Source organism: Leopardus geoffroyi, chromosome D3, assembly GCF_018350155.1.
Source record: "Leopardus geoffroyi isolate Oge1 chromosome D3, O.geoffroyi_Oge1_pat1.0, whole genome shotgun sequence".
In the NCBI taxonomy this organism is placed as follows: Eukaryota; Metazoa; Chordata; class Mammalia; order Carnivora; family Felidae; genus Leopardus; species Leopardus geoffroyi.
The window spans coordinates 12,983,393-12,998,230 of record NC_059339.1 but is presented as its reverse complement, the minus strand read 5'-3'; the positions used below and the strand labels follow the sequence as shown (position 1 = coordinate 12,998,230).

The following is a 14,838-nucleotide window of genomic DNA, read 5'->3' as shown; positions in this document are numbered from 1 at the left end:
CCCAGGGTCACCGCAGCTACAACTGGGGGGTATAAATCACTCCTGGGACCCAGTCGCAGCCCCGCTGAACATTCTGTTCCCTAAAGGCGAAACTGTAATGTCGACGTCTACCAACTTGTGTATAAAATAAAATGGAAGGCAGAAGAGAATGATGGTTAGCCAGGCAAAAGCAAACACAGAAATATTTATTTATTCTAACGTAAGAAATAGACAGCATGTGAACATTTGTTCCGTACAGGGTAGCAGAACAAGCAAATAGAAACTATACAAAGTCATTACATCCCTGTGTCTGTCCCCACATTCCACTGGATAGTAGGGATCAATCACTCCAGCCAGTAAATTCCTCTTTCGTTTTTTCCTTCTGGCCCAGGGGGCCAAGGAGTCCCAAATATCCAGGTGGTGGTGTCGTCTCCCACGTCACTGGAACCACTGTAGTATCATTGTATCCGCTGGGTCACAGCCCTCTGCTGTGGGCAGACGGCTGCAGCCTGACCCTCCTGCAGAGCCTCTCTCGCCCTGGTCCCCACTCCTCTCGTCCTGGTCCCCACTCCAATGGGCATCCCATTCTGTAGATGGGGCCAAGCAGCTCAATCAGACGTATTATATGTTGCCTCCAGAATCCAAAAGGGCCCACCGAGCACTGCGTCTGTGGTTTTGGCAGTAGGCGGCATGAACCGCTGATGCGTTGGACCGCAACGCTGCCCTGGAGAATTCGAGAGACTCCGTGCCTCCCTTCCTATGTCAGTGGCTGGTCTGAGCTAAACCGTTTCACTCCCCCGCCTGTGTCTTCATCTATAAGGTGCGGGGCTCTGGTCAACATTTTACTCATTTGCAAACATTCACGGAGGACCTCCAAGGTGTTGAGCCCCTTTGCTAGGCGTGGGGAATTCAGGGATGAGCAAAGAAAGGTAAGGAAACCTACAACCCCAATCCAGCACATGAAACTCCTGCTGGGCTTAATCCGCCTAGACATTGTCACATTTTATCTAGCCACAGAGACTTCCTGTGTAACAAAGAACACGGAGCCCTGCACAAACCACGAAGCATTGCAAAAGCGCTTACGAACGATTTCGAACGATTTCCGACGTGCCGAGGTGTATGGAGAATAACGTAAGGATTCTTTACGTGCCTCGGCTAAAGAGAGGAAACACACGCTGTTAAAAAATACAGTGAAAACCTCCTTCCAGGGACCCTCTGTCCTCTCCCCTCTGCCTCTGGAGACAACCATCATCCCGTGTATCAGTTCTCATGCCTATTTTAAATAATTTCGTAACTTATAATGGATCCATAAACACTGACGCAGAGGCGTTTGCATTCTTTATGAACGGTCTACCGGATGTTTTTTCTCACAACACTGCGTTTCTCGGATATCCCTGCTGATACACGCTGCTCTGGTTCATTCATTTCTCAGCACACATAGTGGCCCATTATTTGAAAACACCACCATAGAGTTATCCGTGGTCCTACGGATCATTTACTTTCCATACTATTACAACCAATGTAGCCATGAACTTTCTTGGAACTTCTCTGGAAGCTTCTCCTAAGAGGGGAATTGCTGAATCGGAGAATGTTCATTTTTGACTTTATACAGTCACGTTTGTTTTTTTTTTTTAATTTTTTTAACGTTTATTTATTTTTGAGACAGAGAGAGAGCATGAACAGGGGAGGGTCAGAGAAAGAGGGAGACACAGAATCTAAAACAGGCTCCAGGCTCTGAGCTGTCAACACAGAGCCCGATGCGGGGCTCGAACTCACGGACCATGAGATCATGACCTGAGCCGAAGTCGGACGCTCAACCGACTGAACCACCCAGGCGCCCCTATACAGTCACGTTTTAATGATATTCCGCAGTCCAGGGGCCATAAACATAAAATGTGTACCATCGCGCTTATGATGAGCTTTCTTAATTAAAGCGGATCAGAAATACTAAGTCATAAAGGTGACCACGAGGAAGGTTACAAAATGTGGGTTGGGATTAGGACTGGCAAAGAAAGGTTGTAGAAGCCACGATTTGAAACGCCCAGCATTTCACGTTGTTAGGGCCCATTCGCCCAAGACTTAAAGGTCTTCTGGGACATGGGACTTCCAGCGCTAAAGCCAGGAGATCCCAGGCACAGGGACGGATGCTTGCTATCTCCCTAGTGACCACACTTGTCCTTGTTGCTTTTCGGCGTCCCCCCAACTGCCCGTGAGAACAAACAGGAATGATCCTGAGGCCAGAGAAGAGAAAGAGAAAGGAGAAGTTGGGAGAAAAGCAAAAGCAATGATTTCAACCCAAATGCTCTTTCCAGACACTCGGATCATGGACACTCAGGCGCTCGTCAAAAACGCAGATTTACAGGCTCCCCCAGGCCTGCCCGCCAGAGGCTCCTAATCTCCAGAAAGCATCATAATCCCCTGGAGGGAGGCCAAACACCCCTGCAGGGCCCCACCCCAGAGTTGCAGATTCAGAATCTGCATTTTAACCGAGTCCCCAGGTGATAAAAAAAAAAAAAAAAAAAAAAAAAAAAAACTGCCCCTTCAGGGCCACAGTGTGGGAACCAGTGGCCCAGAGATTCAGAGGAATAGTTCCATTACTTGGCCATCAAGACCTCTCCAGGCAGGATGAATCCCACGGCCTTGCCTGCTGGCCTGTAAACGGAAATCACCTCCAGTGCAGACCTTTATCACACCAGGTTGAAGCGATTCATCTGAACAGCAACCTTAATGAGCCTTCTTCGGTTTCTAAATCAAGGACTTGGGAGCTGGTTAAGAGTCAATTCTGAACGATCCCAGTGATGCGACGGTGGGAGGTCATATTAGCTCTGGCATATTAGCGCCTGCCCTGGGCCTTGCGCCCTGAGGACCCTCCCTGCAGACAGCATAGTCTCCATTCTTCGGTCTCAGAGCCGGGGTGAACGATCATAACTAAGACACATCCTCTAGGCTTAGGCTGCCGCTAAGGTTCCGGCATCTCGGTGGAGGGTCCAGCTCAGTATCCCAACTCAATCTCTCCGTGGCCCAATTTTTCACATCTACAAAAAAAAGTGGTGGTGGGGATCGATTAAAATAATGTGTGTTCCTGCGAGGTATACTTTGAAGAGTGCCGATATATCCTGTCTACGGGCTGCTACTTGTCTCAGATTTCCACCATTAGAAATTCATTCTTTTGGGTCTGTCTCTTGTGGAGGAGGGGGGGCCTTCTCTAATCTTCCCAGTCTGGTTCGATGCTCTTGCTAGAGGAGGGGCATCTCGAGGACTATGCCTTTACCATCCTGTGCTTAAGGCTCAGCACAGTCTTTGGCATAGAACAGCCGCTCAAGAAATGACTGTTGAACGAATGAATGGATCCTTGGACACCAATAGCAAAAATGGCTGGCCTGGAGTGGTGGAGAGAGCCCCGCACTGGGAGTCCACACTGCACTTGGCTGTCGCTGCCTCGCTCTGTAACACTTGGCAGGTCCTTCCCCCAGGAAGGAACTGGGAAAGCAGGTCGAGGGTCTCATCTGGTCTCTGCCTACCTCATACCACACCCACTATATTCCAGCTCCTGACCTTTGCACTTTGCTTTAAACAGTCGGGTGCATTCCTACCTCAGGGCCTTTGCATGTGCCGCTTCCAATGCTTGGTTTACTTTCACCCTCCTTCCAGGGACAGATCCTCAGCTTCTTGTAAGTCTGTGGTCTGCTTAGACGGACCAGGCGGGGACAGCCTCCCGCCGTCCCGCCCCCGCTTGTTACCGTGTATCTGAGCAAAGGAATGATACAACCTGCATCGGTTGCCTTGTTTACATCTCGTTTCGGGCAAGTCTGCAAAGTCCAGGGGCGCAGGGACGGTGCGAATCGCGGACACCTGGAGCCGTCCCGGGCACATAGTAGGTGCTCCAGAGAATTGATCCCGGGGACGGAAGCCGGGCCTCGGCACGGCGGCCGTGCCCCTCCGCGGCCGGCCGCCAGGTGTCGCCACAGACCGGGAGGCGGCGCGGAGGCGCGGCGGGCGGGCCTCACCTGGCGGCGGCCCCACCTGGCGGCGGCCGCTCCCGCCCGCCCCGCACCCCGCGGAAGCCGGGAGCTCAGGCCCTGGCGTCACCCGGCCCGTCGGGAAAGCGGCGCCCGGAGCCGCGGGGAGGGGAGATGAAAGGCGGGAGGCGGGTGCGGGCCCCGGCAGCGCCAGATGAGGGTCGGGAGCCCCGCCCCGCGCCCGGGGACCAGGTGCGTCGGGAGCTGGGGCCGCGCGCGGAGGGGGGGTAGGGAGGGACTGGGGGGGGGGGCAGGGGGGAGGGGGGCAGGGGGGGAGGGAGGGGGTGCGGCCCGGAACCCGGATGCGCGGCTGCTCGGCCTCTGCCCCGCTGGGTGACTGCGCGCCGGTCCCTTCCCTCTCTGGGCGCCCGCGTTCCCCGTGTCCCGAAACCCCCGCGATGCGCTCCTGTGGCTCCGAGTGGGCGCCTCGCCTGGAGCGCGCCCTGCGAGCACTTTCTATTCGCGCCTCCCTCTTCCGGATCCGCGCGAGAGGATCCGAGAGGCGAGGTCACGCGCTCGGGTGGGGGGTCACACAGCACCCCGGGAGGGAGTTGCAGGAGTGGGGCTTTGGACCCGAGTCTGCCTCCGGGGGGCCGAGCTCTGCCCTTGACCGCAAAGTCCTGACCTTCCCAGAGACACCCTATTTTTACCTGAATTACGTCATTATTTTTACGTTTATTTCCATCCTCTTTGTTTTTTGGGTATGGTGGCAAAACAGACGCAACGTAGAATTTGCCATGGTAACCACTTTGAAGTGTGCAGGTCGATGGCATTAATACATTCACGTTGTTGTGCCACGAACACCTCTCTCTAGTTCCGGAACATTTTCATCACCCCAAAAGGAAACTCAGACCCATTAAGCAGTCATTTCCAACTCTCCCCCCACCAGCCCCTGGCAACCACTAATCTGCTTTCAGTCTCTATGGATTTGCCTGTTCTGGATATTTAATTTAATTTTATTTTTGGCTCAATACCTTCATTCTATACCAGGCCATGTCAGGAACAGCCCAGGAGGCCAGGAAATTGGAATCTTTGGATCAGGGGTTCCCAAATGTGGCCGCATGTTGGAATCACCTGGACGCTTTAACAAAACAAAAATACCCCAACGCCTGGCTTTCCCCCAGCCCCCCCACCGCGCCCCCCCATTCTAATTTAATCGGCCTGCGACCCGGCCTGGGCATCCGGAGTTTTGGAAGGTCCCCAGGTGTTTCTAACACGCAGCAGGGTTTGAGAACCATCTTAGAAGCTTGCAGCTCCTAGAGCTCTCCGCGTCCCTTTTCCAGATGGGAAGGCTGAGGCCCCAGAGAGGGGACAGGACTTGCTCAGGGTCTCATAGAATGTGTGCGCCTGAGTATTCTTGCACTCCACCGACGTGCCCCTCACATCCTACCGCTTTAAGGTGCTTGAGCCTCGGTTTCCTCATCTGCACAATGCGTGTCTTCATGGTGCCTACAGTTGGCTTGCACCAATCAAATGAAACTGTGGCTGTGGAGTGCTTGGTGCAGAGTTTGGCTTCCGGCAGACTTACGGCGGCTGGTATCTCTGTGTGGGTGGTCGGGTGGTTTTGTACTAGGGGGTTAGCAGGGCATGCGGTCCCTGAAGGACCGTTAGCTCACCGAGGACTGGGACTGGGACGCCTCTGTGTACCTGGCCTACGGTGCAGACCCTGACATTGAATAAAAGCGTTTTCCGTGTGGCAAAGAGGCTATTTTCTAGAACGACTGACTCCTGTCCGTCTTTGCTCAGGCTGAGCGCTTTGCCAGGAGCGCCCCCACCTGTTCCACCTCCGCCTCCCCCCCCCCCCCCCCGCCCCCACCTCCCCGGCCACCCTGCCCACTCTTCAGGCCCAGGACGCTGCGATCCAGTAAATGAGTCCAGCCAGGAGCGATTGGGTGGGGGCGGGGAGGGCGGTCCCTCCTTTAGACCACTATGTATGTGTGTCTTGTGATGGGGACTTGACTACAGTGTTCTTGGAGGGGCAGGGTCCGAATCTCCTGTCCCTCCCGCGGTATCACACAGCAGGTATCAGGGAGGCCCCCCCTGAGGCCTTGATTGATCTTCACCTCCTGGGGGGCGGGGTAGGGGACGGGATCATCGCTGCTTCTGTTCCCCGTTCTCCACACGCGCGTCCCAGGGAGGATCACAGTGGGTGCCCCCACCCTCCTCCCCTTCGTGCTTGCTCATAAAATCTCATTGTTGAAGGAGAACAAGGTGGCAGGGTCTACTCTCCGGGGAAGGTGGGCCCAGCCCCAGGGGCCGACGTACCGTGGGCCTCCAAAGAGTCCTGGTAAACCCCGTCTCTTTGCCGGGGCTTCCTTGGCGAACGCGAAGCCATGTGGCCCAGGACTGGCCAGTGGGACCCAGTGCAGCTCCGTGGGGCGTTCTGGGAAACGTCCCCTCTCTCCAATCCCCGTGGCTTTTGGAGGCTGGCAGGAGAGGCTCACGGCGGAGCTGAGTCCCCGAACTGAGGTCAAGTAATGTGGGTCTCGACCCCTGGCATCCGGGGAGCTCGCAAACAGCCCTGGGCAGCTTACCGTGGCGGAGTTGGAGGGGGAGATCAAGCCCTATTGTTTCAGGCCGGCCTGGAGAGATACTTTATTACTTGTAACTGAGCACATTTCTAACCACTACGACTCTTGCCTGCACAGGTCCTTTCCCGTTCCAAGACAGAAGGAAGGCCCGGGGCGGGTTTTATTTCAGCTTTTCTTTCTTTCTCCTTAGCCCTTCACTCCCTGGGGTTTATTACCGCTTGTAGCATTTGTACTGACAAAGGCTAACATTTAAAAAAAAATTTTTTTAGAGGTGGGGGAGGAGCAGAGGGAGGCAGAGGAAAGAATCTCAAGCAGGCTCCACGGCGCAGAGCCCCACGCGACTTTCGATCTCACGATCCTGAGATCTGAGCGGAAATCAACAGTCGGACGCTTCACCGGCTGAGCCACCCGGGCGCCCCCAGGTTGACATTTTTCATCCCTCCTGTGCCCCCGTGCTTTATGAGGCTTGGGTCAGCGTTGCTCCTACAACCTCGTGACGTGTCTTACAGACGAGGAAATGGGGACTCGGGGAAGTTTAGAAGCCTGATGGTTGAGAGCTCCGTCTTGTCTGGAGCCGACGAATCGTTGTTACCCTGGCAAGTTGGCCTCCCTCACCTCCAGAACGCTCCGGCTGATTCCTTCATCGTCATTTGTTCCCAGTGTGCAATTCTTTGTCCCAGAGGCAAACCTTTCACTGCCTTGTATCGCCAGCCAGTCCCGAACAAATATATGCCCTGTGTTTAAGGGGTGTGTGTGTGTGTGTGTGTGTGTGTGTGTGCGTGCGTGTGTGTTGGGAGGTAGGTGGAGAAAATGGGACTTCTCTTCAGTAAAAATAACAGCCATCATTTATCATTTATCAAGGGCTGGCTAAGTACCAGGCACTGTGGCTTACTTAGTACCCCCCTCTTTTTGGGGGGGTGGTTATTTAATGCCTGCAATAGCTCAGGGGAATTTTTCAAGAAATCAAGCCTCTGCATGGTCCAATGATTTGCCTAAAGTCACCCAGAGTGGATTTGGAACTAGGTCTGTGTGTCTGCAGCCTGTGTCTTAGCCTAGGGCAGGGAATGTAGCCGTGTCAACAGTCCATGTGTCTCCAACCCGGCAGTGTTCCTTCCTCTTTAAGGGAAGAGATACCTGAGCTGAGCCTTGCAGGGTGGGCAGGACTCCCAGAGCTGGGAAGCCACCGCGTTCTCCTGGGGGTGGGGAGGAGGGGGGTGGGGGCAGGAAGGGCCTGGGCACACGTGCCTGGATGCGACAGTGTGTTTCTCCGGGGGAGCGGGGGTTATAACTATAAAACCAGCCCAGCCGGTCTCTGTGTACCTCTTAGCTGTGACTGAGCGATGAGAATGACGGCTCAGGTCCTGGGATGCCACCCAGGCTGGTGAGGAACACGGCCCAGGTGAGCAGGGATCCTGCTGGCTCCTCTCGAGGGCACCTCGGTCCCGCTGCTGGCCTCCTGGGAGACCTGTTGACCCAGGCGATTGATTTCCTTCCATTGGAAGTCCCCGGGCACCTACTGTGTGCCGGGCACAGCCGTCGCCCTTGCAAGCACACATCGGCTGGGGGAGACAGGCGTGACAGTGATCCCGAGGTCGACAGCATCCTGTGTCATGCCAGATGGTGCGCCCCTGCTCTGTGCTTTCCATTTGGCTCATGTAACCGGGCCGACTCGCGATAGGTAGCGTCCTCCCACCTGTACTCAGGAGGGACCATCGGATGCCAGGAGTCACGTGACTTGCCCGAGCTCCTGCGGCTGGTAAGTGGCTCAGAACTTGGGGTTCTGAAGTTTAAATTCTTCTGGTTACCTCACGCTGCCTTCATCCCATGGTATCCCCGCATGTGGGGCTCCAGAGGGAGAGGATGGCCCTAATCTGGGCAGGAAAAAGAAATTGCCGGGAGAAGGAAACCAATGAATGTATTATTATTATTATTATTATTATTATTTAAGTAGGCTCCATGCCCAGTGTGGGGCTTGAACTCAAGACCCTGAGATTGAGTTGCTTGCTCTGCCGACTGAGCCAGCCAGGCGCCCCCCCCCCCCCCCCCCCCCCGTATTATTACTTTAATTGCTAGGAAAGCTAGCGTTGATTAAGCACCAGCTAGGCCTGTGTTAAGCCACCCATCCCACACACACCCCCCCCCCCCCCGCCATTTAATCCTCACATACCCTATGACATAGTTACCAGCTTCAACTCTGTCTTACAGATGAGGAAACTGAGGCCCAGAGGGATAGATAACTGGCCAAGGCCCCAGGCTCATTGCGGAAAAGCCAGGAGGTGAACTGAAACCTTTCTGGAAGCATTTTTATCACCTCCCATGACCTCGTGCTGGTACAAACCGGTTCCCTGGAAAACACAAAAGAGACACACAAGAGAACACAAGCACCTTTGATGTCTATGTTGGGTCCCGTGATGCCCGCACCCCCCTCGCGGCCGATTTCCAGCCTCCAGCGGTTTGACCACTGACTCGCAAAACTCCTCTTTAACTCTCAGCTCCTAGCACACTGCCAGATCACCTTTCAGAGCGGAGGGCAGGCCAGTCGTGCAGGGGGACCCTGGGCGGCTTCCCGAGCGTGTCTTTGGGGAGTGCTATGTCCCATGGTGCCCCTCTGAGACTTGAGGAGCCCCATCTGTGAAATGGGCCCGACCGTCCCTTGCCTCTCTCGTCTGCCTCTCGGGGCTTTGCAGCTGCAGGTTCCAGCGGGTACGTTTATTCCCTTATTTGGATCACTGTGGGGGAATTAGGCTGGGCTGGGTGGGGCTGTCGCTCCTTCCCCTCCGCCCTCAAAAGCTTTCACGGTGATTAGTTTACCTCCTGAAGGGATCTTGTTCCAACCTCACCAGGAGGGCTTCCAAATCTCCTACCTGAGATAAGAAGGCTGCCTCTTGTTTAATCTCTTAGCTTAGAGGCCACCCGCTTTAATATTTAAGAGATGGTTTCCAGGCTCAGGCCGGGGTGGGCAGAGAGCTAGATGGCCTGGCCTAGTTCGAATGTGTACGTGTATCAGGAAAATGCCCTTTCGGCTCACCAGGCCCGCGGCGCCCGGCCTCCCGAGTCATTTCTGTAGGGTGGGTTTCACCTATACACAGACCAGGCACCTGACAAGGGGTCTGTAAAGTCCAAGGGTGGGCCAGTGCCCGTCCCCACTCCCAGACCTAGATGCGAGTAGCACTTGAGGCCCGTGTCCCTTGGCTCCCTCCTCTTTCCCTCAGTTGGCTTTCTCCTCTCAGGACCCCTTGGGAGTAAAAATTCGAGAAGGGAGCAAACACCTGAGCGAACAGCCGGTATGTGAGCGCATTTCTGGGTGAGTGAGGCTGGCTCTCGGCCTCAGGCGGGTCTGAGTTTTGTCTTTATTTCTCGCACGCTGTGTGTTCCTAGGTAAGTCACTTAACTGCCCTGAGCTTCAGTTTCCTCCCTGCAGTGGGTGATGGGATGTCCGCTTTTGGCTGTTTTTGAGAGTTTAATAGGCCCTTAGAAGTGCCTGACAGCAGCTTAGTTTAGTTTTGTTTTCTAATACATTCATTCAAGATATAAGTATTCATCCGAACGCCTGCTGGCTGGACCTCAGACCTGTCGCCAGGCCCCCCAGCGGGAGGGCGGGAGAAATCGCCAGAGATCTACAGCCTTGGGTCTTGAATTATCCGAGTCTTGCCCCGAATCGCCAAGACTTCTGAAAGATCAGCGAAGATGTTCGCGCCAGTGTTCCCCCATGTTCACGGGCGAAGGTGGTTTTTCGGACAGTGATATGATGAAAGCAATCGGCTGGAATAAATTGGAGGAGGTTTTGCTTCAAGCTATTACTGCCTAAGAGCCCCCCCCCCCCCCATAACAACCTTTTATCAAAAAGACAATTGCGTGCGATGTAACATTGCAAAAGAAAAGTTTGGTTTTTTTGCATTTACCCAAAACTGTGGCTGTGTGTTCTGTTTCTGTACGCAGAGAAGAGTGCCACCTCTTTTCTCTGGGGAAAGATGGCCCTTTATTCTGTGACCGTGTCCTTTTTAGTTTTCCTTCAGTGATCAGCAAATACCCTTTCCCTCATGAAGTGAAAGTGGTGATGGTTTTAAGCTTTTGAAAATTAGCTTTGAATAGGTGTTGCCTGTACACGGTGCAAAGCTAAAGGGTAGACTGTTCAAAGCAAACCGCCCTCCTTCCCTCCCTGCCTCTCAGTCATGGGTACCTCCGCTTGTATGTAAATCGTTCCTGTGATCTTGTCTAGCTCACATGTGTGCTCCTGGGAAGAGGGTGGTGCCGTCCCCCGGCGTCGGTCCTTTGGGGAGACGTTGGGGAAAGAGGTTAAAAAAGATCTTAGATGCTATTTGAATTTTATAATCGTATGCATAGTGCCGCCTGGTGTTATATTTGATTTGGATGGGACCGTCTCATTGGCCAGGCCCACTCACCGTCACGTGGTTGCTGTGGGGAAGCAGGCTCTAGCTTATGATGACACCCTTGCTTCTGTCTTTAATGTCATCTTTGAGGTCCTTACCCCAAGCTGTTTTCTGCTGGTGCAAACAGCCAAGGAAAGTTCCTCTTTTGTTGCTTTAGGGCATGTTTGTGAGTAGGCTGGTTCCTGTCTGCTGGGTGCTCTGTGGCCGTGGAACCACCTGGATCTCAAGACTGGATCCATAAGTGCATATTTGCTGATAATAATGCTCATTAGAGAAGGCAGGTGCATGGTGGGGAGGCTTGCTGCAGTCATGCAGACATCACTAATCGATCACTAGCAGCCATCACTAATCGATCACTAGCAGACATCACTAATTGATCACTATCACTACACACTCCTGTGAGATCAGACAGGGCCTCAGAATCCCGCTCAACACAGCGCTCTAGGGAGGGGCAAGGGAGGTGGATGGTAGACGGCACCAGATGGCCCTGTTATCACACCTTATTCTTTGGTTCCCAGACCTTGGTATTTTATAGATCAGTGTAATTTCTAAATTTGTTTTTTAATGTTTTTATTTATTTTTGAGGTGAGACAGTGCCAGCAGGGGAGGGGTAGAGAGAGAGAGAGAGAGAGAGGGAGACACAGAATCTGAAGCAGGCTCCAGGCTCTGAGCTGTCAGCACAGAGCCTCACGCGGGGCTCGAACCCACAAACTGAGATCATGACCTGAGCCGAAGTCGAACGCTTAACCGACTGAGCCACCCGGGCGCCCCCTTTTTAAAATATTTTTAAATTTATAGATCAGTGTAATTTCTGAAGAATTAGATGGACTAGCATTAAGCTGTCAGTTTTTCTTTTGACAGAGACTAAAAAAAGTCTCTGCCATGCTTGAATTACCATTGGTCCATTTGCTTTAGAAAGCACATTTTTTAACAAACCAAAAAAGGTGTGAAAGACAATTTCCAAATAAAGGACAATGCGCATGATCAGTTTCATTTGAAAACAACAAACAATTTTTTTCTCGTTGTTGTCGTTTTGCTCCGGATACACAAAATCTTCATTATGTGAGCAGAAAGAGACACCTGCCTTGGTGATATATAGTGTATTTAACTTCCTCTCTGTGGAAATTACTTTCCATCTTAGCGTTTTCTGAAGACTCGTTTCTATGGACCCATAGATGCTTCTTCAAAAATCATCATTACCTGCGTGGATCGGAGACGTATATCTCTATTTCCTATTGGAAGCTCACTAAAAAAGCCAATGAAATCATCTTTAAGAGCACAAACCTACAAGTTCAAAGAGAATGGGAGAAGAGAGATTAGGTTATAAGAAGTACCTATCTTAGGCAACTTGCTTGCTTGCTTCCGACCCCAGGCATGTCAACAGGAAGTTTCAAAGTCTAGTGATAAGATGGAGGTCAACAAACTTTTCCTAAAGGGCCAGATAGTAAATATTTTAGGCTTTGCAGGCCATATGGTTTCTGCTACAACTGCTCCCCTCTGCCGTTAGGGCAGGAAAGCAGTCACAAGCAATATGTGAACATATGGGTGTGGCTGGGTGCCAATAAAACTTTATTAACAAAACCCAGCTAGGGCATTGCCAGAACAGATCATGACACTCTCTCCTGACCTCCCATTGTCTAAGTCAGTGGGCCTCAACATGTCCCTTTCCTCAGTATTACCATTTTTTATCTTGTTCCTAGCACTAAATAGCACCTGAAAGTATCTCATTTAGCTATTAATCTGCATGTCTGTTTGTTTTAGGTCTGTTTCTCCCCAAACAGAGCCTGTGATGGGAATCTGTGAGGGTTCTCTCAGATGAGGGGTGATGGAAACGTGCTGAGATGGGGGAAAAAGCTAAGTAAGAATATGATTTTAAGGACAGACAGCGCAGTGGAACAGAATCCGGAATCCAGAAATAAATTCGCACACATAGAATTTTCAGCAAATGCCCCAGTTCCATTAGGAAAGGAAAGTCTTTTCAACCAATAGCACTGGAAGAACCGGATAAACGTTTGAAAATATAAACCTCAATCCTTACGTTGCCTGATGGACAAAAACTAATTTGAGAAGGATCATAGACCTAAATGTGAGTGCTGACCCACGAACCTTTTAGAAGAAAAAAACCCAGGAGAATAGCGTAGCAATCTTGGGAGTATGCAAAAGATTTATTAGAAAAGACACTAAATGCACTAAGCATAAAGGGGAAAAAAAGATAAATTGTACTTCATCAAAATTAAAACTCCTGCTTACCAAAAGACCCCATTAAAGATGAAAAGGCCAGGCACGAGATGAGGAAAAAAATGCTTGCAACAAATATATCTTGTGGACTTGTATCCAGAATATATTAAAAACACTCACAAGTTCATAATAAAAAGGCAACTCAATAAAATGGGCAAAAGACTTGAATAGGCATTTGAGAAGAAAAGCTCCAAGCATGGCTTATTAGCACAGGGAAGGGTTCTCAGCGTCATTAGCCATCAGGGTAATGCAACCTTAGGGCACAACGAGCTATCTCACCCCCCTAGAATAGTTACAATAAGAGTCTGGCCACACTACATGTCGGCAAGGATGTGGACCAACCAGAACTCTTACACTGTTGGTATAAAATGGTGCAACCACTTTGGAAACTGTAACGTTAGGTTGTATGCCCATCTTATAACCTCCTTGTTCCACTCGTAGGTGTGTTGACCCATATGGCAACAGGTGTTCACAAAAAACGTGCAGAAACTTTTATAGTAGCTTTATCCACAGTAGCTGAAAGTTGCGTACGACTCAAATTTCCATCCACGGAAGAATGGATAAATAAATTGTTGCCAAACCCTAAGAGACTCTTCAACACAGAGAACAAACTGAGGGTTGATGGGGGGCTGGGGAGAGGGGAAAGTGGGTGATGGGCATGGAGGAGGGCGCTTGTTGGGATGAGCACTGGGTGTTGTATGTAAGCCAATTTGACAATAAATTATATTAAAAATAAATTGTTGCCAGCATGGCGACTGCTTGGCTTTCTGGCAAGAGTTACTCAAAGTGGCTGGGGGCAGCCATAGGTTTGAGTTTAATGAGCGGATTATTACTGAGCCCGGCGATGGAAGCGTTGTCCCTCTTGGGACTAGGGTCTCGAGACCCACGGGGCTCCACGTGGCAGGGATGAAAAGCACAGTTCCTCAAGCACGCTGCTGGAGAGTGATGGTGAACAGAGCCCCCTTCTAGCCTGTCTTCCCGCCATTAAAATGTCAGGTCTCTGAGGTCGGCTGCTATCTGTCTCCTTCACCGATGTACCTTCGGTGCCATCATGGAGCCCGGCACACATTTAGTGCTTGGTTAATACTTACGGACTGATTGCCGGAGACTGGCTTGATGCTTTACGAGGTATGTTTAAGGAATATCAAACAATTCTAGTTTTCTTTAAGACGTCCAATTTACTTTATGATCACAGAGTTATAAATGTTCATCATAGAGAATTTAAAATCTATACAAAGCAGAAGAAAAATCAAAATCACCTGGAGATAACCCCTGTTCACTAGCACTGTACCGTGAACTTGGTCTATTTACACTAGTGGCTTTTTCAAACGGCTTCCCTGAGCCCTGGTGTGTCCGAGAAGGTGCCCCAGGCATTCTCTTGAGAGGAAAGAGAGGCGGATACCTGCCTCAGAACAGGAATAACTTTCAAAGCTTTATTTAAATTTTATTTAGGAAAAAAAATGGGTTGGCAACAAAAACAGTAAAAAAGGTTGAAACCCACCAGTCTCCGCTGGCGAGCTGGCAGTTTTCATTCAGCTGACATCTAATTTCGTATCACCATCAATAAATAGAGCAGATGTTCCGGGCTCTCCTACCACGCATGGCAGTTACTGGCACTTGACCAGCCCTTGGTGTAGACTCTCCTTCTCCTAAGAACACCGCACAGTTGTGTGATAGACA

The 14,838-nt window shown here is 51.4% G+C and overlaps 1 long non-coding RNA gene across 2 annotated transcripts; it reads left to right on the top strand.

The window, feature by feature from the left end:
• Positions 1–3,975: 3,975 nt before the first annotated feature.
• Positions 3,976–13,787, top strand: LOC123587891. 2 transcript variants are annotated; one of them, XR_006707587.1, is made up of 3 exons: positions 3,976–4,190; positions 8,735–9,232; positions 13,600–13,787. It is a non-coding gene; the product is annotated as an uncharacterized LOC123587891 (long non-coding RNA). The 2 variants fall into 2 exon arrangements; XR_006707586.1 differs by lacking the exon at positions 13,600–13,787 and adding an exon at positions 9,760–11,537 and having other exon boundaries at positions 3,977–4,190.
• Positions 13,788–14,838: the final 1,051 nt, after the last annotated feature.